Source organism: Narcine bancroftii, chromosome 4 (genome assembly GCF_036971445.1).
Source record: "Narcine bancroftii isolate sNarBan1 chromosome 4, sNarBan1.hap1, whole genome shotgun sequence".
In the NCBI taxonomy this organism is placed as follows: Eukaryota; Metazoa; Chordata; class Chondrichthyes; order Torpediniformes; family Narcinidae; genus Narcine; species Narcine bancroftii.
Genome location: NC_091472.1, coordinates 253,456,166 through 253,481,914, shown reverse-complemented (window position 1 = coordinate 253,481,914; position 25,749 = coordinate 253,456,166). Strand labels below are relative to the sequence as shown.

Here is a 25,749-nt window from a genome sequence, read left to right as displayed (position 1 = left end):
ATTGTATCTTTAGTGCATTTGATAGACAAATATTTGCTTTATTCTTTCATAGGCTTTAAAATTTCAAAGTATTTAGACTTATTTTTCAGATTATTTTTGTTCCTTCTTGAAACCTGCTGAATTTTTTTTTACACTCTTTTTGTCCAGTGTAACCGGCAATAATAAAATATTTAATCAATACATCTAACACAACATATTTTGACATTGGCCTTCAACATCTATCATCGCTAACCTTCACAGTTCAACCTCTTGTAGAGTAAATGGGGGCACTGTTGAATTCTTGACACCCCTGAGAGCATTGAACTCCTACCTGTAAGTGAAGAACAGAAATGATGTGGCAAGAAGATACCTTTATGCTCCCCAAAATGAAAGCAAAACGAGTGAGCAAAATATGATCTGCTGGAGTAACTCAGCAAGTCAGATGGAGGCAAGAGATGGTTGATGTTTCAGGACAAGACCCTGCATCAGGACTGATGCCAAACATGTCTTTGCCTCCACAGAAGCTGCTTCAAAGTTTAAAGTTCAAATTCATTGACCTAATGCTTGACCTGCTGAGTTCTTCCAGCAGGCTCATATTTGCTCCAGATCCCACTATCTGCAGTCTCTTGGGTCTCCAATACAAATGATGCAGTGGAATTGTTAAAATGAGCTTGTCCCTAACAGGACCCATCTAATATTCAGGTAATATGCAAGAACCATATTTGCCAGAAATCAATTCAGTTGCTTTCTCCAGAGATATATGTGGTTTAATATTACTGGTATTAAATCATTAAAGTGAGGGATGAACATAATTTTGACTTCAAATGCTTTTAGTGGAGAATTTAGAATTTCTACACATCAATTTTCTGAGTAAAATACCATTCAACATCAAACAGGCTGATTATCATATCGTTGCTTTAGACCTCATACCCCCACTTGCACTCTTCTTTCCTACCCGTATTCCTTTACTGAGATGTGAAAATGTCGAACTAGACCTTGAAGGATCTTGAAGAAAATTCCCCTTAACCTTCAGGGCTTGCCAAGGTTGAAAACAATTAATGCACAACGGAGCACTGAAAGACAAACTATTTACTACCACGAGCTGCCTCTCTTTCTTCTTCCAAGATGATACACAAGTTGCCAGCAGCAAGCATTTAGGCTAGAATTGTATTTTATTTGAGATTGCCATGTTCGAATGGGCAGTTTAAATTGATATTTGCCCCTTTTTATTTCAAGCCCTTGGTGCTTGCTTCCACACTCTGTTAAGCACCTGGTTTTCATTTCCCATCAGGGATTATCTGTCATTCATTTGAATTCACACTTAATGTGTTTGGAGAATTATGAGTAGAGTCAAGACTGACATTTAACTGGTCTGCCTGCAGGAATCTCATAATTAATTTGTAATGCCCGTCAGTCAGCGCTCGTCCAAAAACACTACTTACTTGAAATATCCTCTGAATATCTAACTCTGGACAGCACACATCAACAGAGCATGCCAGAAATAGCAGGGAAGATGCTTTCCTGCAAAGTACATCCATGTTACATTGTTCTAAATAATCAGTTGAGAGAAGCTAAATTGAAGCATGATCATAACAGGCTCAAAACCTGACCATTCAGGTTTCACATTTCATGCATTTGTTACAGGTTAACTTGACCCTCAAGAATTGTGAAGCTACTGATCAAATATTTAGCACTGTATTATGACTAGACTAATTCAACAGAGGGGTGGGAAGAAGAACAGCAGTGCTGCAGGTGGGGAGAAATATGTAAAGCAGATAGCAAGAAAATCCAATGGACATCTCAGGCAGAGCAGGTTAAGGCATATGGGGTGGTTGGCAAGCTGAACAATGCTTATCACAATTCAAGCATGCACACAGGTAAATCAGATGAGCTCAGAGCACAGATTGGCAGCTGGAATTATGACATTTTTGCAATCACAGGAACATAGCCCAGGGATGGCAAGACTGGCAAATTAATGTTCCAGGGTATAGAATTTCATTCATGGGAGAGGAGAAAGCAAAGAGGAGGGGGAGTAGCAGTACTATTTTGGGAAATCATAACCCTAAACAAGATCTCTCTTCGAGAGCATATTATGGCAGGTTTGGCTAATATGTGAAAAAGTTAGGAATAAGAGGGAAGCAATGAATTTGTTGGTGGGGGGGGTTAGTTATACTACAGGCCTTCCAACTGTATAACCTCAGCAAAGTTAAACCAATGGCTATGTGAGTATGTCATAGAAAGGTGATACAGTAATAAGGTTATAATAGTGCAGACTTTTTAACCTTCCTAATGTTGACTGGGATTGCCTTGGAACAAGGACTTAGATAGGGAAGAATTTATTGTGTGCCTAAGAATGTTTTCTGAGACAATGTGCAGAGAACCCTACTTAATTATTCAGCTTTTTTTTTAAATGGACTGACCAGTTGGTATCAGTGGAGAAAGACTTCTTGAACACTGACTAGTAGGTATTGTGCAAGTTTTAAAAAAAAACTTTATTTAGTATTTTTTCAATGAAAATAAACAGACTTTTACAGAATAAGTCGTCTAATAATAAAACAGTAAAACAAACCCATCCCCTCCCCCTCCCACAACAGATCCTTAAAAGGAAGCATTAAAAATAAACAAAAACATTCAGTAATTTACAATATTACTAAATTCATATTCTTCATATAGGGTGTCCACATCTTAACCAAAAAAAATCATAATTATTATGTAAATTATGTTATTTTCTCCATATAGATACACGACTTCAACTCATGATGCAATCGAACTACATTTAACTCCACTTCATCTTTCCAAGACACAGCAATTCATTTACGAGCAACTGTGAATGTTAGATGAACAAACGCTGTCTAAAACTTATCCAACCCCAAGTCCACTAATGGAGTAAAATAACCTAACAAAAAAATGTTTTGGATCTAAATGAAATTGAATTTTAAACAAATTTTGAAGAAAAATCCTAATTTTAAACCAGAAAAGGATGAACTTTATCACAAGTATTATGCAAGTTTGAAGATAATTATAGAAAAGGACAAAGTTGGTCCTCAAGTTAAAATCATGAATTAGGGGAAGAATGATTAAATAGTGTAAGAGAGGACCTGACAAAGGGAAATTGAGAGCTGATGTGGGTAAAATAACAGCTGATAAGTGGGAGTCTTTTAAATGAGAGCTAAGAGTTCAGGGCCAGCACATTCCCGCAAGGGCAAAAGTCACACATGCTACGATTATGACAAAGAATATTGAACATTTGATCAGAAATTTAAAAAAAGAAAGCTTATGGTAGATATAGGCAACTAGATTTGAGAATGTCACGAGGAAAATTGAGTGTACAAGAGGTCATGAAATATTTTTGACAAGATTATAATACAGAGCACACTGTCAGGAGCAAGAAAAAAGTGGGTTCCCTAAGAGACCAAATGTGTATTGATGCATGGCTTGTGGGCATTCCCAAATGAAGGCTATCATCTGTATTCATCAAGGAGAAGGACATGAAAGATAATGAGTCAGGGAGAGTAGATGGAGATTAAGTATCAAGAAGGAGGAGATGTTAGATGTCATAGTAAGCTTAAGGGTTGTTCAGTCTCCGAGACCTGATGAGATCTTACACAGGTTGTAATGGAAGCAAGAAAGGAGATAACAGAATCAGTGATTTTTGCATCTTCATTAGTCACCAATGAGGTGTCAGAAGACTGGATGATAGCTAATGTTCCTTTATTTAGAAGGGCAGCAGGAAAAGGTCAAATGATTATAACCAGTGACTCTTGTATCTGTAGTATGGAAACTATTGGAAAAAATCCTAAGGGATAAGCTTTGTGTACATTTGGAAAGCAGGGATTCATCAGAAATAATCTGCATGGCTTTGAGCAGTGGAAATCTTGCCTCATCAAATCGATTAAAGTTTTAGAGGAGGTAACTAAGAAGATTGATGAAGGCAGGTCAGTAGATATTGTCCATATGGATTTTGTTAAGGTATTTGACAAAGAGCACAAGGTAAGCTGGTTCAGAAGATAAAGACAAAAGATCCAAAGTGAGATGGCTGATTGGGTCCAAAATTGGCTTGGTGGATAGGTTACAGAGGGTAGTGGTGGAAGAATGCTTTTCTGGTTGTAAGTCTGTGACCAGTAATGTACTGCAGGGATTGATGAATTGGACTGTCTTGTTTGTGAATACATATTAATAACTTGGATAGAAAAGGCATCATTTTTAAGCATGGAAATGACTCAAAAATTGCTGTATGTGGACAACAAGGAAGGTAGTCTAAGGCCACAGTAAAATAGACAGGAGGACTTTCGTTATGGGAAGAGATTGTATTGGTTTGATCTGTTTTCCCTGGAGCAAAGCAAACTGAGGGGTGACCTGAGAGAGGCATATACAATTATGATAGGACCATCAACAAGACAGAATAGGTTTAAGGTGAGAGGAAAGAGTTTCACAGGGAATTTTAGGGGTATGTTATTTTACACAGAGAATAGTTAATAGTGAGAATCTACTTTAAAAAAGGTGGTGGGATCAAATACAATAACAATATTTAAGAGGCATTTAAACAGACACTTGAATAGGATGGAAGGATATGAAACTAATGTGGACAAATGTGATTTGATGGACATTGGCAAAAAAGGTGGTCTTAAGGGCCCATTTCTGTGATTTGCAACTCTATGACTCTTGTCCACTCACTTTGAAATCTGCAGCTGACAAGGATTCAACGTTAAAGAGATGGCGGTAATTATGTATGTAAAGTGAAGCTGTGTTGCTTTCTCATCACTTGAACTCTGGAAAATAATTTCATTGCCATGGTTTTCATCCTTAAATATGAAGTACAGTCTCCCTTATTCAGTAAGTTCAGTGTGCTTGTGCAGGGAAATTATATTTCTTTTGATAAATGATATTAATGCTCGGAAACTTACTTCAACTAATGTGAGAACATCTTCCCTGTGAAGCTAAATTTGCTTGCTCATTGTGAGAGGATCCTAATTTAATGCATATCAAATGTCTGACTACAAGGGTGTCATCTAATGAAGGATGCAAAACACATCTTCATAACCCATGGTCTTGAAACTGTACTCTAGAATATTAACAGATACTCAGCAAATTTACCTGAAATTCCTTGATTTTAGTGAATCTACTGCTTTGCAGCTCAATAGTGTGATTATTTCTCTCTACTGATTCACTGGTTGAGGGTTCAAGTTTCATTGTAGTATTTAGAATTATACGCTCATGTTTCTATAACTGGAAATGCTGCCTTTGGTACGAGACATGGCACTCATTGGATAGAATAGATGCTACAATGATATATCAGACAGAAGTGGTGAGTAGGTTTAAAAAGTTTTAACAAGAGCGCAGAGCGGGGACTTGGGCCCTTGCGATCTCGGGACCATCAGAGCAAGAGGAGGAGTGAGGGACTAGGGAGAGTGGTGAGTGGAGGGAATGAGCCTAGGTGAGTGAGGTTTAAAAAGTTTTAAAAAGAGCGCAGAGGGCAACTGAAGTGTTAAAAAGAATGTTGATTTGTGGGACTGAGTTCTTGAGATAATTGGTAGCAACAAGTAAAAGGAGGGGAAGCTGAAGAGGAGAGGCCAGTGTGTAAGTGGCCCAGTGAAGGAGTGGAGCTTTGAGGTTTTGGCTCAAGAGTCTTTGGTGAGCTGAGGCTGAGGAGGAGCTTGCTTTCATTGAGGTAAGACCAGGTGAGGTCATTTAATTCTTTAAATAAATTAGGAGCAGATAATGGAGTCAGCTACGGCAGTGAATTGCTCCATTTGTGAGATGTAGGAAGTCTGGGACAGAATGATTTTCTCTGATGACTACTGTCACATTTGTGGCCCGAAATGTGAAGTTAATAACACTAATGACGCAGGTTTTACCAGTTAAACATCTCCGTGTCTTTATTCTCCAGTTTTCATTGTTCCTCCATTTCACGCTCTTCTCTTTATCTCTCATACCATGTGACTTCCGGCCAGGGGAATACATCTCATGCATATTCATTATCATGACAACTACATCTGCAAAAGGTGCATCCAGCTGCAGCTCTTAACAAACCTAGTTAGGGAACTGAAGCCGGAGCTAGAGCTAGAGCTGGAGCTGGATAAACTCTGGATCATTTGAGAGGCAGGGGGATAGAGAGGAGCTTCAGGAAGTCAGTCATCCCAAAAAGTCAAAGGCAGATAGCTGGGTGAGTGTCAGGAGCAAAAGGGAATAGACAGAGAGAGCAGAGCACACAGGTGGTTGTTCCCATCAACAACGAATATATATTGTTTTTATGGGGTTGACCTACCAGGGACAAGTTGTAGTGGTCAAGTGTCTGGCACCAAGACTGGACCATCAGCTCAAAAAGGAAGGAAGGAAAAGAGGAGAGCAGTAGTGTTAGGGGATTTGACAGTTAGGGAGAGAGATACGAGGTTCGGTGGGAGATATCAAGAATCCGGTATGGTCTATTGCCTTCCTTGTGCCAGGCTCTGTGATATCATCAGATGCATCACATAGTGGGCTCGGTGCAGTCCTTCTGCAAAAATATGATGAATATGCATCACGCCCAATGACAGACACAGAAACGCAATACGCTCAAATTGAAAAGGAGCTGCTCAGCATCACATACATCAGTTTGGGTCAGGACAAGCAATCAGAGTAGAGACTGACCATAAGCCCTTGAGTGCATTGTTCCAAGTCATTAAATGAATGTCCACAAATAATGATGATTAGGCTGCAATGCTATACACTGAATGTGGCGTACAGTCCAGGTAAACTAATAGCCATATAACCATATAGCCGTTTACAGCACGGAAACAGGCCATGTTGGCCCTTCAAGTCCGTGCCGGTTCACTTGAACAACTCTACTAGCTCCTCCGCAAACTCCTGAGGAAGTAGAGGCTTTCTTCATGATGCCATTGGTGTAATGTAGACAGCAGACACGATGTCTAGAGCAGTTGACACAAGAGAATCTGCAAAAACCAAAATGGATGAAGACGTGAACATCTTCATGGACATGATCACAAGTGCACTGCACACATAAGATGCAAAAATGGAGCTCATAAAGTCAGAGACAAACAAAAATGATCCACTGAGACAACTGAGATAAAACATCTCAGATGGATGGCCTAACATGAGGCAGGACTGCTCACCTGACCTTTCAGAGTACTGGAACTGCAGGGTGGAACTATCAGTGGTTGAAGACATCATCTACAAAGGAAGCAAAATCCTTAGCCAAAGATTCTGAGAAAAGAGATTCTAAAAAGGATCCATGGAGGACATCTCGGAATCGAAAAGTGTAAGAAAAGAACACGAGAGGTGATATACTGGCAAAAAATCGACAATGATAAAACAAATTAAGTGTCAAACTATACAATATACCAGAAATATCAAGCAAGCAATCCTGCAGAACCACTAAAGCAACACCCAGTACCATACAGACCTTAACAGAAGGTAGGCGCTGATCTATTTGAATGTCACAGACTATTACTCCCTGTATACAGAGGTGTGTAGACTGAACACCTCATAACAGGTCTGAAAACCATATTCTTCAGACATGGTGTGGCAAGTGAGGTCTTCACAGACAATGGACCCCAGTTTTTCAATTTAAAGTTCCTACAGCTTGCCAAAGAGTGGGACTTTGTTCACACTATGTCAAGTCCTCATTTTCCACAGTCCAATGGTCTAGTGGAAAAATCAGTACAGACAGTGAAAAGACTGAAAAACAAGGCAAAAGACAGTGGAACAGACTTCTACCAGAGAATGTTAGTATACCGCACAATACCGCTCGAGTGTGATATGTCACCAGCACAACTCCTTATGGGATGTAGGCTAAGATCAAACCTCCCATTCAGGAGAAAGTGAGGAAAGTCAAAGAGCAACAGGAAGAAAAGCAAAATTATTACTTTGACAGAGGAACAAAAAACATACCGGAACTCCACACTGGTGACCGAGTAAGGTTAAAAGACAAAACAAACTTATGGACCCAGAAGGGAACTGTCCTTCGTGAAGTCCAACCAAGATCATACACCATTCAGACAGATGAAGATGCTGTTCTGCAAACAAATCGTTGAGATCTTCAAATGGGACCAGCCACAGTAGATGGAAAGCCGGATACTGTTGATCAACCTGAATGCACAACTGAGAAGACATTGTCTGAGGCAACAACTCAGATTCAAGGACAATCAATCAGGAGATTGTCAAGACACGTGAATCCTCCTAAGAGACACATTGAGCAAGCAAATTTAGTGCAATCTTATTCGCTCTTCAAGTTTTAATGTATGTAAATGTAAACACACAAAACAAGTTTTAAAAATGTTAACAATGTTGATAATAATGAAAATGTAAGTTCCTGATGTTAAGTTAAAATTGTTGAGTTATGCAAAGGAAACATGTTCGTTAAAAGTAAGCTACTTTGTTTTAAGAAAGGGAGATGTAACGATAGTGCTCATGTTTGCAAGGCCTTGATTAAAGTTCCTGTTTGATTAGACTTGACTGCCACCAAGCGGCTGACACAGAGCAGGACACAGAATATGTAAGATCTGTAATGGAGGCTTGCAGCCTCATGATGTGCCTCATGGTGCTGTTTACAACAGCTTAAAGTGTTATCTAAGAACTCAGACATATGAATACAAGATGAAACAAGTAGTAGGTAAATTATTGGAGGATGTTCTGAAGATCAGATTTACATGTAGTTGGACAGCCAAGGGTTCATTCAGGATAGTCAGCATGACTCTGTGCATGGTAGGTCGTGTTTAACGAATATTATGCTGAGACCATTGTTTGTTGTCAATGATCTGGAAGATAATATGGGAAATTTGCTGATGACACTAAGATTGGAAGCATTGTGGACAGCCAGGAATGTTTTCAAATCTTGCAGAGGGATTCGAAGCAACTGGAAAAATGGGCCAGAAAATGGCAGATGGAATTTAATGTAGACAAGTGCCAAATGTTGCATTTTAGAAGAACAATCTAAGTTAGGACATTCACAGTAAATGGTAGGGCACCAAGGAGAGCAGAGGAACAAAGGGATCTAGGAATAGAGATACATAATTCCCTGAAAGTGGCATCACAGGTAGACAGGGTTGGTGTTATGGGGTACATTTTATATTATATATATATATATATATATAGAGAGAGAGAGAGAGAGAGAGAGAGAGAGAGAGAGAGAGAGAGAGAGAGAGAGAGAGAGAGAGAGAGAGAGAAAGAGAGGGAGAGAGAGAGAGAGAGAGAGAGAGAACAGTTCTACAATGGCCTTTGAGGCTTCAACATGACAAGTTCACCAGCTTGTTGAAACCCCCATTTTGAAGATGGGTTGTGAGTTCTGAGTTCAGCCTGTTCAAAACCCTTGTGGTCCTTATAGAGGAAATGGCTGGCTAGAGTGTTTCTCCTGAAATAAGGGAAACAAGAGGAACTCTGTGGTAAGCTGAAAGAAGACATTATCATTTGGAAAACCCATGATGGACCAAGTTTCTTCGGCAAGACACTGAAGTTACTGGTTGGTCCAAATCAATTTGTGTGCATCCAAAGAGCAACAAATATCTCTCTGAAACCAACAAGAACCTTCCTAAGCAGTAAGCATTTAACTTTAAGCTCCAGAGCCTGGTGAAAATTCATAAATGTTAAATTCTGTGCACAGTATAAGAATTGCCTGATACTGGTAAACTTGGAGAAGTGAGAAGTGAGATTGGACTGTGAATCAAAGAACTTTCCTGAACTTATATAAACATTACAAACATGTGCGCTTAGAATTAGAAGTGGGTTAAGTTAATAGTAATAAGTTAAAGTTTGAACCTGTTTTTATGTTTAAAGAGAATTAAACACAACTTTTGTTTAAGTAACCATTTAACTTGGTGAATTACTATTGCTGCTGGTTTTTGGGATCCTCTGGACTCATAACAGTTGTAAAGAAAACTTTTGGCATCTTGGCCTTCATAAATCAATTATTGAGTAAAGGAGTTGGGATGTTATGATAAAGTTGCATAAGACATTGGTGAGGCCAAATTTGGAGTATTGTGTGCAGTTCTGGTTGCCTAACTACAGGAAGAATATCAGTGAGATTGAAAGAGTGCAGAGAAGATTTACTAAGATGCAGCTAGATCTTCAGGAGTTGAGTTACAGGGAAAGATTAAACAGATTAGGAGTTTATTCCTTGGAGTGTGGAAGATTGAGGGGAGATTTGATAAAGGTTTACAAAATTATGAGGGGTATGGACACAGTAAATGGCTGGGAGAGATCTGGAATGGGTTCAGATCAATGGGATTAGTGGAATGATGTTTCAGCACAGACTAGAAGGACCAAATGGCCTGTTTTCTATGCTGTAGTGTTCCATGGTTCTAATTTTTCACTGGTCCAGAGTCTGGGCAACAGTCAACCTTCAACTAATATCACCCATGTTGGCTACCATGTTTCACTATGTAACATGCAATACCTTTTAAAAAGCTCTTCATTGACCACAGAGCTCCAAATTAACTGGCTTTCTTCCAACAATTATCATTGCAATAAACATTCAGCTGTAATCCAGCCCATCCTTCATCAGATCATCCCCGGATATGGCTCAGGTGTTTCTTCATACCCACTGGGAAGAAAATGTTTGTGAATTGTATGCAAGTGACATATATTCGAATAAAGTGTTTATACAAATTAAAGATAAATGACATTGTCTACACTACACACCTTATTGTGGATAAATGGTTATTGGAATTCTGATATTGTTTTTCTGTGATCCTTAGAGAATTAATTCATTGAATGTGGAAACTAATTCAAAGCAAGAAATTTATACAGCTGTGGTCGACATCCACCCTGATTGGCTGCTGAATGTCACAATATATTCCAGTGTTGATCATTGTAAACTGGATTCAAAGTTGAACTGTGACAGCACTTTGAAGGAAACTAAGTCCATAAATCTGCAGGGTTATCTACTATATCTGATGCTCCTGATGAGTCCTCCTCAACATCGGAGGGATTGGACACAGACTGAGAGACTATTTCGTTAAGCAGCTTTACTCTGTCTTCTGCAGTAATAGGGATGTCCTCGAAGCCAACTATTTCAATTCCACACACCATTCCCACACTGACATATCTATCCATGGCCTCATGCAAACCGAGGCTGAAGTAACACCACCTAATACTGCAACAAGACGGCCTTAACATCAAATTCCGTTTCAATAAAACCCCTACCCTGGATCACTCTTTCCTATTCCTCTGTCCTCCAGCTCCTCACCCCCTTCCCGTCTCTCTCAATTCAGAGAGCTAACACCTCCTGTATCATTTCTCAGCTTTTTTCTCTTCTATCCTGACACCTATATCTACCTATAACCTCTTAGACTGCTTTTTGCTCATATCTTGACAAAAGGCTCAGGCCCAAAGCATTGGTTACCCATTACTTCCTATAGATGCTGTGTGATCTGCTGAGTTTCTCCAGCACTTTTGTGTATTGCCCTACACATAAGTGCTGGAGAAACTCAGCAGATCACATAGCATCTATAGACTTTCTTGTTTAATTGCATGGAACTTGTTCTACCTCATGTTGGCATTGAAGTGTTGTGATCAATGAAAATTCCCCCCTGTGCCCCCCCAACCCCCCCAGCATTAGACCTGACTCCCTGCTGTTCTGCTACAGGACAGAAAAGCTCCTAGAATTTTCTGCCATCATAGTAAAGACAAAATAGGAACTTTAATTAGATTCTCACTATAAGGTAATTATTTAACTTCATAAACAACTGCTCCATATCCCAGTATAGGCATGGCTATTGAAGTCTACTCACTCTGATAGCCAGTCAAGAATGGTGAAGGCTAACATATTGTGCTCTTGAATTCATGATTGAACTTGGTAGATTAATTAAGACATCTCATTTTAATATGCTGTCCTCCTGACAGCCAGTCCAATTGTACTATTCATCCCATTAAAATTATAATTGCAGATCCTAAGATGGGAATCTTAATTGAAAAACGAGAAAATAAAAGACCACAAAATGCAAAGATTTATTCATTCATTCATTCTCTACACTTCAGTAGAGGTAATAAATTGGTATAACGGAGCACCAATGCTATTTTTAGTAGTTTTTGAGAAAGAATGGCAGATTTGAGCAAAATAAAACAATTTTGTGGTGAACACAAGTAGAACTTGTTTCAGAAGTTTAAGGGATAATAATTATAAAAATTTACATGATGATTCTATTCCCCGAGCTGCAAAGAACATTGGGAATACAAACAGCACCTAATAGTCTGAATATGCATGAGATTGTCTGATCTCAGAAGCTAAGCCGGCTCAGGACTGGTCAGTACTTGGAGGGGGAACACTTAGGAACACCAGGTGCTGTAGGTTTCTGTGAGAGGCACTGGACAGAGGTCTACCTTATAAAAGATAAAGAATTTCATGTATGTTACATTCTAAATGTAGTATTATGTGACAATAATGGAACCTTTAGGTTTATTTGTATGCTGTCAAGAAAATCAGGAAAGATTTGGTAATATGCTTTTGAAGCTATAGAATCCTTCCAGTCAGAAATTAACACAAAAGGCATGGTCCCAAAGTATCAGCATTACAATTGAATATGTGAAGAATAAGATATTTATGTATATAATATCAATGTTTATTCAAACTAGTATTTCTTCATGTCGCACAATTAATTTGATGCCAACCAATATACTGTATAATTAAAGAGTTAAAAACAATCTGCTGACAGAATTTTCAACCCAACTCCCTCCTCTCCCCATTTTCTATCATTTCAAAACGCTCATCTCCCTCCGTCTCCTTCCCAGGCCCTTGTTCTGTCTTCCCTTTTCTCTTCCTCCCTTCCTGTGTCACTGGCTCCCTTCTTTCCTCTACTCCACTTGCCTCACTACCTCTATCCTGCTTCTCAACTCACGTATTAGTATTACCACCTCCCCATCCACCCTTTTTTCCATCCAGTGCATCTCTTTCATACTTTCTCTCTCCTCCCCTCAGACGGAAGTAGTTGAGTTGAATATTACTTTAAGGACAGTAGTATCACCATCGCTTTAAAGAGTATAACACACAGTGAATCATTGAAATAATGTTGGATCATGCACACAGTTCATGAGAAGATCATCTGGTACAATAAATAATCAAAATGCTGCACATCCAAGAAAGATTCTCCCCATTCTCTCTACACACCTTTGCTCATTCCTTCTCTCCTTTCATCTCTACCCAATATCTCTCTCCACTCCCTTTCTTTTCCCATACTCTCCTTCCCTTCTGTAACCTCTGTTCTGTGCCCTCTTCCTGCTCCTCACTTCACACTTTGTCTCTCCCTTTCCACATCTTTTCCCCGATTGCCCTCTTCCTCTCGCCCATCCCTATCTTTCTAAATGTCCTCATTTTAGTCTTCTTTCTCCAGTCCCCCTTCACCTGGATCCATTTCCCCTCTGTCTCTTCCACAAACATTGGAAATCAAGGACAATTAATCCCAAACCTTCTTGCATATTCCCTTCACAGGCTTTTCAGTTATCCCCCTTAATTATTGTATTGTGGCAGCCCGCCACCGCGTATAGTAAACAACAGCATAGAACACTATAGCACATCCTTAACACAGTGAACCGGCGCGGTTGAAAGCTGGAGCAGTACAAGACCAGCAGCCCTAAAATGGCGCTGGCCAAGCTGCCCAGCTAACAAATCAATAATAGGCTGGTGAAGAAGGGTATTCACATGCAAGAATGTTCCCGCCCACTATTGTTATCATGCAGCTGATGTCAGCCAATCAAACAAATGGCGGGAACTCCAACTATATAAAAGGAAACTTTCCAGCCTCAGTAAATCTCAGAGCTTAACCTCCCACACTGCGAGCTTGTGATTTTCTTTGTAGCAGTTGGCTTCCACAAAAAAAATACTGTTGTCTTGGAGTAGATTGTCACTAGCTATTTAATCGTAAGTCACAACATTGGGGTAGGGACATCAGGGATATGCAAGAGGCTACAAACAGATCAAAGGTAATCATTACATAATATTTCCATGCTACCTGTCCCTGAACCTTTTGGCGCCTGGTTAGCACTTCCTTTCAATTGCTTTAATGACACCATTTGAACTACATGGATCAACTTTAACCTAAAATCTAAAATAGACTTCACATGTATATTTACTGAGACCTTTATGACCATTCAATATGAAACATTGTCTTGTTCTCTCTCAGCAATGGCTAGAATTTTCCAATCACCTGCTGTGAAGTAGCTTTTATTGATTTCTGTCCCTGGTCTTTAGTTTATTCACAGTCCAAACAACTTTAAAAACAAAAGCCCTGACCTTTCTTTCTTAGACCTAAAATGAGTGATGTTTCACCTTCCTACATTGAACCTTCCTTTCAGAATGTTGCCCTCGCACTCAATCATTCATTGCTATGATACAGCATTTACATTAGCATTAGACAAAGATAAGCGTATACAGAGCCGTTGTCATACCCACACTCCTGTTCGGCTCCGAATCATGGGTCCTCTACCGGCACCACCTACGGCTCCTAGAACGCTTCCACCAGCGTTGTCTCCGCTCCATCCTCAACATCCATTGGAGCGCTTACATCCCTAACGTCGAAGTACTCGAGATGGCAGAGGTCGACAGCATCGAGTCCACGCTGCTGAAGATCCAGCTGCGCTGGATGGGTCACGTCTCCAGAATGGAGGACCATCGCCTTCCCAAGATCGTGTTATATGGCGAGCTCTCCACTGGCCACCGTGACAGAGGTGCACCAAAGAAAAGGTACAAGGACTGCCTAAAGAAATCTCTTGGTGCCTGCCACATTGACCACCGCCAGTGGGCTGATATCGCCTCAAACCGTGCATCTTGGCGCCTCACAGTTTGGCGGGCAGCAACCTCCTTTGAAGAAGACCGCAGAGCCCACCTCACTGACAAAAGGCAAAGGAGGAAAAATCCAACACCCAACTCCAACCAACCAATTTTCCCCTGCAGCCGCTGCAACCGTGTCTGCCTGTCCCGCATCGGACTTGTCAGCCACAAACGAGCCTGCAGCTGACGTGGACTTTTTACCCCCTCCATAAATCTTCGTCCGCGAAGCCAAGCCAAAGAAAGAAGACAATTTCAAGCCAGGCCTCCGCTGGAGACCGGGTACAAGCACAGAGGGAAAACATAAAACTTACCTTTCAGAGAGCAGCCTTCCTGCACTGCAGTCATGTCGAGCAGCGCCTCTTAACGCCCTCCGGAGCAGATGGAGGCGGGGCAACTAGTTCTGTAGCACTACCTGTCATAAATATGTAGCAGAGCAATGGCCACCATCCCTACCGATAATCTCCCATGTGGCTGGAACCGCTCTGTGCTTCCCAGAACATTTCCAGCTGCGTGGGGAATTATGGGAAGGGAAGACAGTCATTGTTCTGCCACGTTTTGAGCCACAGAAAGTGGCCCCAAAGGCTGAAGTGGCCCAGTGAGGTTGTCACAAGCCCTCACCAACTGTGTCCTGATGGCCCCCACCAGCCGCCCTGCCCTGATGGTTCCCACTGCCTGTCGACTCCGGCCAACTGCACCTGACTTGACAGCCGCTGCTGCCTGATGGCTCCTGCTGGCCCCCACTGCCCCGAAAGGTCCCACTGGCCCCCATTGCCTGATGGCTCCTGCCCACCGGCCCTGCCTTGAGGGAATCATGGGCTGGCAGCATCATCAGCCTTCCCCTAACCAGCCGCTGTACATTCATATGGGGCAGCGGAGCACAGCGCTCCGCCGATTATCCTTCCCCAAGAAGGGTTGCATTCAGCGCCTCAGACCCAACTATTCAGAAAAGCAAGTCTCTAGGCGCAAGGGCAGAGAACCTCTGCCTCGACAGTCGGGCATTTGGCCCACCCACACTATATCAATGCCTCAAAATATTTCAATAAGACTATCAAATACTTTCTTTCAGCAAAGAGTACAGATGTACATCCATATACTTGACCAAGGAGTAAAAATAAGTGAAGTAGCTTGGAAATGGTAATATTTCCAACATTTGATGAAGAACTTGTGTAAAAGGTAGTTGATAGTTCATGTCGATCAAATAGGCTGTCTCTATGATGTATCTCTCTATATGAGTATTACCAATTTAAACCATTTGTTCTAACCACATCAGTCATTTAGTTACTGTTATCCCATACCAGCCAATTTGGCTTTCTTCGATTTGATTCTGTTAATATAATTATATGACCAGGTTACTGGAATGAAGCTACATTCAATAGGGAATCTTCCCATCTCATTAAAATTCAGTAGTGTGTTCTCCACTGTATTCCTTTCCATGGTAACATCCTCAAGTCTTTAAATGCAACAAATAAAATAAGCTATTCTTTGCTATCTAAATCCTGACAAGTATTACCAAGAGTACTCTAAATGTCTGATAATGACTATTATTACAAACACATTTGAAAAACCATTCACTGCCAGTTCAATTCACTTGGCTCCTTTTAATTTTAAGGTCTTTTTTTTTCCCCGAGTCCCAGACTTACCTCAACAACTTTTCAATGTAGTGCCATATTGCAAGAACAGATGTCAAATGCTCCATGCATAATCAGGATTAGTATACATGGTGTACAATTTATCAACTTAGTGGGTGTGAATTGTTTCTTTTGCCAGTGTTTAGTACAGTATAACTGCTCCCATTCCTGACCTGCTACGCCTTTGGAAAATAACACAAATATATTACACAACAGCTGCTTGTAAGGGTTTTGGTTTAATTCAGGGTTGTTCCATCCAATTTATCCCCAATAGTGAGAGCAGAATAGCCAGAATACTGGCAAACAGAAGCCTCTGCAAGTAATAGGGTCATTTTCCACCACTGGGACAAATAACAAAATGTGTTGCCTTGCAGGTGGCAGCTTGACCTTAGTGATCCATTTGCCCTTGTTCCCAATGTGGGGACACTGATACTGAGTGCCTTGAGAAATTGGCTATGAATTGCTGGGATCTTAAGCAGTTGCTGAATGAATCCACAATTTGAGGAAGCACCGTGTAAAGAGGGCCCATAATCTCTTCAGTATTCAGCTCAGTTCTCATGGCCAGTTTGATCACTTTTCAACTTTGATCAGTTTAAAATTTGCAGAAGGAATGTTTACATCAGAATGTATGAATCTGAGCTCTAGCATGGAATAATATTTAAGGAAAAAAATATTTTAGTATGTATTTTCCCTCTGCTGGCTTTATATTTCAAGCTTTCACATTTTATTATAGGTTTTAAAATCACAATAAAATAACACCACCAATTTAAACTAAAGGAGTGTAAAAGTCACATTGAAGTAATGGCCAAAAAATTACCCATATGATTGGTTCAAAAAAAGTTATATATTCATTATTTAGAATTCCAATTCTGAATTGGAAAGAATTTGGAAGAACATTTTCTAACCAGAATCTTTGAAGTTTTTGACTGCAAGAATGACTGTTAAATTCTATGAACAATTGCATTTTCTTCCCCTTTATTACTCAGTGGATCAATATTAGGATTTCAATCCTATACCAGGGGTCTCTAAAGTGCTTGATATTGAATCCTGGTGGTCGATGAGTCTATCCAAGCAGTCAATAAATGCCAGGAGGTTGAAAGAGTGTCAATAATGCTGGTGGGAGGATCGACTGAACTTTGGAAAGCAGGGGCGGATCAACAAAAAAATAGAACCTATGGCAGTGGTGGCCAACCTCTCGCAAGAGTGGGCCTTGGTGGCCGTCATGTTGTATTTGGCTTCGGCCTTTGAATAAGTTGAGAGTGAATGGGAGGATGGACTTAGCATAGAAGATGTATGTGTTTCTTGTACCTTTGGTAGTCCCCCCCCCCACCCTGTCCAGCACTGCTGCCACCACTCCCTCTCCCCCCAGTCCAGTGCCAGAATTCCATGCCTGGGGGTCGATGAGGGATCGAGTAAGAGGACTTCTGTTCTAAACAGTTAATTATGTTTTTTTTTACATAGAACTTACATTTTCTTTTTGTTCTGAAGTGTCTCCCTACTTTCCGAGAGTGGCCGTTCACACAGGAACAACCAAAACTCCAAATATCCTATCACACCATGAATTTAGACTGAATATCTGAAGTACAATATTTCTTTTCTTTGGCTTGGCTTCGCGGACGAAGATTTATGGAGGGGGTAAAAAGTCCACGTCAGCTGCAGGCTCGTTTGTGGCTGACAAGTCCGATGCGGGACAGGCAGACACGATTGCAGCGGTTGCAAGGGAAAATTTGTTGGTTGGGGTTGGGTGTTGGGTTTTTCCTCCTTTGCCTTTTGTCAGTGAGGTGGGCTCTGCGGTCTTCTTCAAAGGAGGTTGCTGCCCGCCAAACTGTGAGGCGCCAAGATGCACGGTTTGAGGCGATATCAGCCCACTGGCGGTGGTCAATGTGGCAGGCACCAAGAGATTTCTTTAGGCAGTCCTTGTACCTTTTCTTTGGTGCACCTCTGTCACGGTGGCCAGTGGAGAGCTCGCCATATAACACGATCTTGGGAAGGCGATGGTCCTCCATTCTGGAGACGTGACCCATCCAGCGCAGCTGGATCTTCAGCAGCGTGGACTCGATGCTGTCGACCTCTGCCATCTCGAGTACTTCGACGTTAGGGGTGTAAGTGCTCCAATGGATGTTGAGGATGGAGCGGAGACAACGCTGGTGGAAGCGTTCTAGGAGCCGTAGGTGGTGCCGGTAGAGGACCCATGATTCGGAGCCGAACAGGAGTGTGGGTATGACAACGGCTCTGTATACGCTTATCTTTGTGAGGTTTTTCAGTTGGTTGTTTTTCCAGACTCTTTTGTGTAGTCTTCCAAAGGCGCTATTTGCCTTGGCGAGTCTGTTGTCTATCTCATTGTCGATCCTTGCATCTGATGAAATGGTGCAGCCGAGATAGGTAAACTGGTTGACCGTTTTGAGTTTTGTGTGCCCGATGGAGATGTGGGGGGGCTGGTATTCATGGTGGGGAGCTGGCTGATGGAGGACCTCAGTTTTCTTCAGGCTGACTTCCAGGCCAAACATTTTGGCAGTTTCCGCAAAGCAGGACGTCAAGCGCTGAAGAGCTGGCTCTGAATGGGCAACTAAAGCGGCATCATCTGCAAAGAGTAGTTCACGGACAAGTTTCTCTTGTGTCTTGGTGTGAGCTTGCAGGCGCCTCAGATTGAAGAGACTGCCATCCGTGCGGTACCGGATGTAAACAGCGTCTTCATTGTTGGGGTCTTTCATGGCTTGGTTCAGCATCATGCTGAAGAAGATTGAAAAGAGGGTTGGTGCGAGAACACAGCCTTGCTTCACGCTATTGTTAATGGAGAAGGGTTGTTCACGGATCACTTGTAGTTCAGTTTAGACTGCAGGAGATCTGTGAAAATGTCTGGAGGTCATGGAGGGAAAATTTTGGAACGGGAATTCTGTTACAATCTTTATACACAGGCTGCATTCTGGAAAATTGGAGATAATTTCCTGGAACACAGCAGCTGTGTAAAAAAAAAAGGTAATGATTTGTTTTAATGCAATTTATTACATTTATTGCTGCATTTGGAGTCAAAGGTGACCAGAATGCCCTATTTTTTCATAGTGCTTGAAAGGCAGGTTTTGTCTGCCTTTCGAGCACTTTGTGAAAGCATTGAAGGTGGATTGGGAGGTCTAAACTTACCTGTCCTCAATCCACCAAGGTAGGTACTCTCAGCAGTGGAACATATTGATGTGGGACCTATCTAAAATGGTCAACCAGTGTTTCCAGGTTGAAATGCCAAGGGAAGATGATGTTGTGATGTTGGGTCCAGAAAAGTTTCATAGTTATAGATGCACAGTGAGTAGAGCAGGGGAATCTCCTTAGTGCATAGTGGGTGAATGTCATTGGGTCTGGACACAAGGGTTTGCAATCATACGTAGCTTTTATTTTAAAAGACAACAATTTGTTCAAGATTGCGGAAAAATGTTGACGGGAATAAAACACACATGCACACAATTTATAAAAGAACATGGGAAAATGTTAAACAGTACACAATTACTGAAATGTTTAACATTTTCCTACATTCACGTAAATTGTATGCATGTGCGTTTTATTCCCGTTTTCTCATGCTCTTTTATAAATTGTGCGCCAGTGTTTTATTCCCGAGAACATTTTCCCATGCTCTTCTATAATTTTATGTTAATAAAAGCTAGATGTGTTGGCAAACCCTTGTGTCGAGACCCACCGAATTGGATTATTTTCTCAACACAATGTCGCACTAGGCATCGATGCTGCTGAATTACACGTTTCACTTTTTTTGCTTCAGGAACCTGGCTTGTTGTGTAAAAGGACTCACAGAGCTGGCTGATTTTTCTGTTCTGTGCAAGCCGGCTTCCAGAGATGGGCCATGTATATGGCAATAACATGGCTTTTCAGTGTAAAAAGGGCTCTTAAGAGCCAGAACCAACCTCTACACAATGCATTAGACATGTATTTGCAATGAAGAGATTGCTTTTAAATAATTTATTCAAATACACACTCTGCATGCTGAAAATTATTCATGTGCAAATATAAAAGGATTTCAATCTAGGTTAACCAGAAGATATTTTGAAGCAGTTCACCTGCAAAAATAATGCTCAAGAGAATAAAGTAACTCTTATCTCAAAATTTATATTTTAAATTTATACAACAAAGCCACAAGTTTAAACAACCTCAACTCGCATTCAATGTGTGTAGAATGAGAGCTGACATTTCAAACTTATCTGATAGTGTTAAGGAGCACATTAACCACTTGATTCACATGAAGGAAATGGAGTTGAGTACAATTGATTTCATACATAATGGAACACGCTGAAAACCCAAAGTATTTATTGTTCCCAGATACACTGTCTGAAATGAATGTTAGAAATTATAAGTGTTGCCAATTAATTAAAAGTTAAAGATCATATCTCGTAGCGTTTCCTAATCCCCAGCCTTGTGCTGTATTTTTTAATTTTATCACTGCTATCTATTGTATTAAGACATTTTTCATGAAAATATGTTTCAATTTTGGTTTCAAAACCACACGCCAGTTATGCTCAAATTGTTACTGTGCAGTTATATTTTCAATTTTGAAGAAAAATGTGAAAAGAACGAACACTTTTGAAAATGATGTCTGTGCATTCCAAAAATAGTTTGGTTTCTATGTGCACAGCAGTCACATGGGAATCACATAGGTGTGAGGTGTAATCATCCAGCAAAATCACAGCCTACATGGATTTAAGCTATGCTGATATAACATCCAACATGGTTAAAAAGTGCTAACCTTAAGTTAGAATTGTGGTAAATCTCCAATCTATAGCAAGTATTCATTATGTTATAATATTTCGAGGAAATCCAATTTCCCAATTTCAGAAAATGTCATCGATCATCTTCTGTGGTACTGATCTTTTTTTAATCTGATGAATCTGTCTATCACTCTGGTCATTTAGTGTCACAAAGAAAGGCAATTAAACCGGTAATTGAAGCCGCAACTGGGAATCCCAATCCATTTGACAGAGCTCAATCAATATTTTCTGAACACATCTGTATATTCCAGGTGAACTGCTTCCTGAAGCACTAATACTTCTTTTAAACTTCAGGAAACAAAATCAGACTTGGTAGTTGACAAAGTCAAATGTCAAATACCCACAACTACCTGTCCTCTAGGATTCCATCCCCCTCTTAATTTCTCCATCTCAGCCGCATCTGTTCCCAAGATGAGGTCTTCTAGTCCTGATCTTTTGAAATGTCTGCCTTCTTCAACAAACGTGGCTTCCCCTCCACCACCATCAACTCAGACCCCATCCACCTCTCCTCCATTTCCCACTCATCTTCCCTGTCCTCCTCTGCCTACCACCCCATCAGCCTCCACACTAACACATTATCTGCTAGAATTTCCGACAGTTACTACAGGATTCCACCACTAGACACACTTTTCCTTCTCCTCCTCTCTCTGCCTTCCACAGGGGATGCTCTCTCCATGATTCCCTCTTTCACTCATCTCACCCCACCCATCGCCACCCCTCCCCCCCAGCCCGGCATCTTCCCGTGACTGCAGGAGGTGCAGCACTTGCACCCACACCTCCTCCCTCACCACAGTCTGGGGCCCCAACAGGCCTTTCCAGTGAAGCAACATTTACTGCATCCAGTGCTCCTTTTGTGTTGTTCTCGACATCAGAGAGACCAGTCACAGATTGGGAGATCGCTTTGCTGAGCACCTCCTCTCCATCCACAACAACAGCTTCCTCCCAGTAGCCATCATTTCAATTCCGAGTCATATTCCCAGACACACATGTCTGTACTATCCTAGCCAGACCACCTGCAGAATGGAGGCATTCTCCAGCCAGATGGCATTAACTTTGATTTTTCTGCTTTACTGGACCAGCTCGCCTTTTCTTTCCCCTCCCCTTTCAAGTTCTCCCCTCCCTTCCCCCTCCACCCATTTTCCTCCCCCTCTTTGCTGCTGTCCCCTCCCTCCTTTCACCACCTATTGTTTCCTGCCTTTGCACCCACCCCCAACACTTTTGTTTGGAAGTCTGATGTAATTTTTTCATACCTTGATGAAGGGCTTAAGCATGAAACATTGGTTATGAATTTTTACCTTTGCTACATAAAGGAGACTGTTTGACCTGCTGAGCTTCTCCAGCATTTTGTGTTTTTACAGCTGACCTCAAGCTGGGTGCAAACTGGTTTAATTACAGTGCTCCATTTTAGAATTCAACAGCCTTTCTTAATCTTACAGGGTTGAATTCACATTGATCAGGTGAAAGTACCTATCCACCAGCATTGCTTAAAGGAATCATCTATCACTTGAACATCAGGCTTGTTTTGTTGTAAGTCACATACATTTGACTCTATCTGGGGCTGATTCATAACAAAGATTGCAGGAAGCGATGTCTCAGCTGCAAAAGAATTAGTTGTTGCCTTCAGGCTTTCAGAAACAGAGTTACCAGGTAGCGAAGCACTAGTGGCCACTTGTGCTGTAATATTTTGGAATGGGGTGAGGTGGTGGGGGGCAGGGGGAGCAAAGAGCATTCAGGCCAATACAGACTGCTGGAATTTGGCAGACAAGTAGGAAAGAAGGGCTAACAGCAGGATGCCCTATTCACTCCAGGTGTTCACATTCTCCACTATGACCTGCAGTGAAGAACTTATGCAAAAGTGCCATTGACCTTGGCTATAAAAGATGTAGATGGGAAACAGACTTGAATATTATAATAGATCAACAGATGTGGGAAAATTTATGTATGGATTGTATGACAAATATTATTAATGTAAGATATAGATTAGTTCAATATAATTTTTTTACATCAATTATATCTTACACCACACAAGTGGAATAGATCGAAATCAGATTAATCAGACCAATGTAGGAGTATTCAATGAGGTCTTGTCCCAATGTGAGACCCTTTTGGGCCACTTTACGTAACTTTTTGGAACAATTTACAGAAATTGCTTTTCCACAAAATCATGATTTATTTTTATTAGGAAATATTGAAGGTACAAGCCCTAACTTTAGACCATCAAGTTATCAAGTGAAATTTGTTAAATTAGCATTAGTGGTAGCAAGGAAATGTATTGCAACTACTTGGAAATCGGATACATGCCAAGGTGGCATGCTGAAATTCAAAGTTCTATTCCTTTAGAAAAGAAATACTCATAATTTAGGAAATATGATTTTTTTTACAAATTTTGTACCTGTTCACTCAAATAATGGGATTAAATTTGTAGTGATACCCTTCTTATCTCTCTAGTCCTTCAGGATTCTCCACTGTATATTTATGTTAGAACAGATGATTTGAACTGGACGACATCTCTTTCTGCAATCTAAAGATCTCTTTTCTTTTCTCTTTTTCTTTTTATACCTATAAAGTTTTTTTTTCAGTTTGAATATTGTTTCTTCGAGGGGGGGGATTGGTTGGGTGGGAGGGAGGGGTTTTTAGAAGGGGCGAAAACCATCATGAATGTAATCAATTTGTTCCTTTTTTGATTTCAGTAGTATTATAACTACAGTTACTACATGTATGGAATATTAAATAAAATATTCAAAGACAATGGCTATAAAGATATTAGTCAAGATGCATTCTTTCAGATGAGCAGATATATTGACTACATCTCAAAGTTTGCTATTTAATGCTGCAGATCACCAACTACATCATGAAAAAGATAACTGCATCCTATTTTTCTCTTGCTTGAAACCATCAAATGAAGATGCCCCTTTGTGTGGCAGGGGTAACAGGCTTCCTCAAGAAGCCGTGGCTCCTCCAACTCTATGTGAAGTATTGATCACTCGGATCTTTGTTAAATTTTCACCTGTCACCTTGATCTGTGCCCTCTAGTTCTTGATTCCTTTGCCCTGATTTGGGTTATCTATCCTATCTATGCCCTCATAATTGTATATACCTCTGTAAGGTCACTCCGCAGCCTTCTATTATCCATTAAGAATAAATCCAGCCCACCTACAATCCAGTTCTGCAATGTCCTGATGAATCTCCTCAGCATCCCCTCCCTTACTACCACACCTTCCAATGATGAGCAATGCCTATAGTGTAATGCATGATACCACACAAGATCAGACATAAGAGGAACATTGGCAGAGCAAGTATTTCCTTTGTTCCAACTCATCATTGTGAAGACTTGCCCCTTCCTATTGTAACATGGTGAACAGATGATTGCCAAGCAGAAGAAATGTAGGATCTGTTAAAGGAGAACAAAACTCATTTGTTAAAATGTTTCACATTTGGGACAGGGATCAACCACAGAAATGGCCACCTTCCCGGCACCAATGTTACTCTAGCATTGGACTGGGGAACATTCAGTGGACAAGACTGTAGATAGCCTTGCTAGAAAACCCCAAGCAGTTCAGAGCCTGAAGGCCAGTGTAGAGCTCGTCGAAAGAACCAAAGACTTGTTAATCCAAACCAAGGCTTTTATTAGCAAAAGACAGGAGCTCTTCACAGGTGGTCGACCAGTCCGGAATGATCCGACCTGGCTAGGGACACAACCCTTTAAGGCCCAGACAATAGACGTGGCTTAGCTCTCAGCCAATCACTGTAAGCACAGTCTAGATACAGTAACTATATACACCATGTACATTGGTGATAGATCTGTACTATCACAGCCAGCAAAAGAATGAACCCTCTGTGTGAGCAGCAATCTGGGCAATACACAGTCTGAAACCCAGGAGACTTTAGCTCCCATTTATCTTTTTTCCCCCCAAACAGAGGCTGAAAACAAATGTACATCCAAAACTTTAAAAGACTCTAAATAAATGACAAGGTATTTATTTTATTCCTATATTAATATATTATGACCTTAAGGGGACTCAACTGTGACTACATCAGACAAACAAAATTAAGGAACAAAAGGAGCCAAAGTACCCCTCCCCCAACCAGAAACAATTTTTTAATTGAATTGTTAAGACCCTCATGGTGCCTGGTTGTCTGAGTTCGTCTGTCTGCCTCTGCTTTCAGCTAATGTTAGTTGGGGCGACTCTCAGTAATTGCTGCTAAACAGATAATGCTTTCACAAGAACTAACAATGCATATTCCTTGTTCATATAACTTCTGATTTACACCGATGTTTACCCAAAATGAGGTCAACATTTAATTTTAATATGTTTCTGATGATTTAATAATCTTGCTAGTCTTGAAAAACAGCTATAATAATTACTGGCAGATTGAACTGACTTTACACATACTCCTTAAATAAAAAGTAATGCAGTTTTTCTTCACTATATTCTGCATTGGATTTTGCTATGACCAATTGCAAAGGAACTCCAGGTGTTTTAGTATGGATTCTAGGTGTGAGAGATGAGTAAAACTAATATGAAAATATGAAAGATGAAGAAAACTAGTCTGGATATATGTGTAATGAATAAAGAGCATAAGGATAGATAATAGAATGTAGGAAGTAAAGTTTGTGTGAATA

General features: G+C 40.7%; 1 long non-coding RNA gene across 2 annotated transcripts in view; it reads right to left on the bottom strand.

Moving 5' to 3' along the window:
* LOC138760098 (uncharacterized) overlaps window positions 1-25,749 on the bottom strand; it is a 60,286-nt gene that overhangs the window by 14,318 nt on the left and 20,219 nt on the right. The window contains exon 1 of one of the 2 annotated variants that reach the window (XR_011355399.1): window positions 233-312. The exons of the other annotated variant lie outside the window; for it this stretch is intronic. This is a non-coding gene — a long non-coding RNA (uncharacterized lncRNA). Of the gene's footprint in view, window positions 1-232; window positions 313-25,749 lie in introns of those variants that run through there. 2 annotated transcript variants of the gene reach the window in all.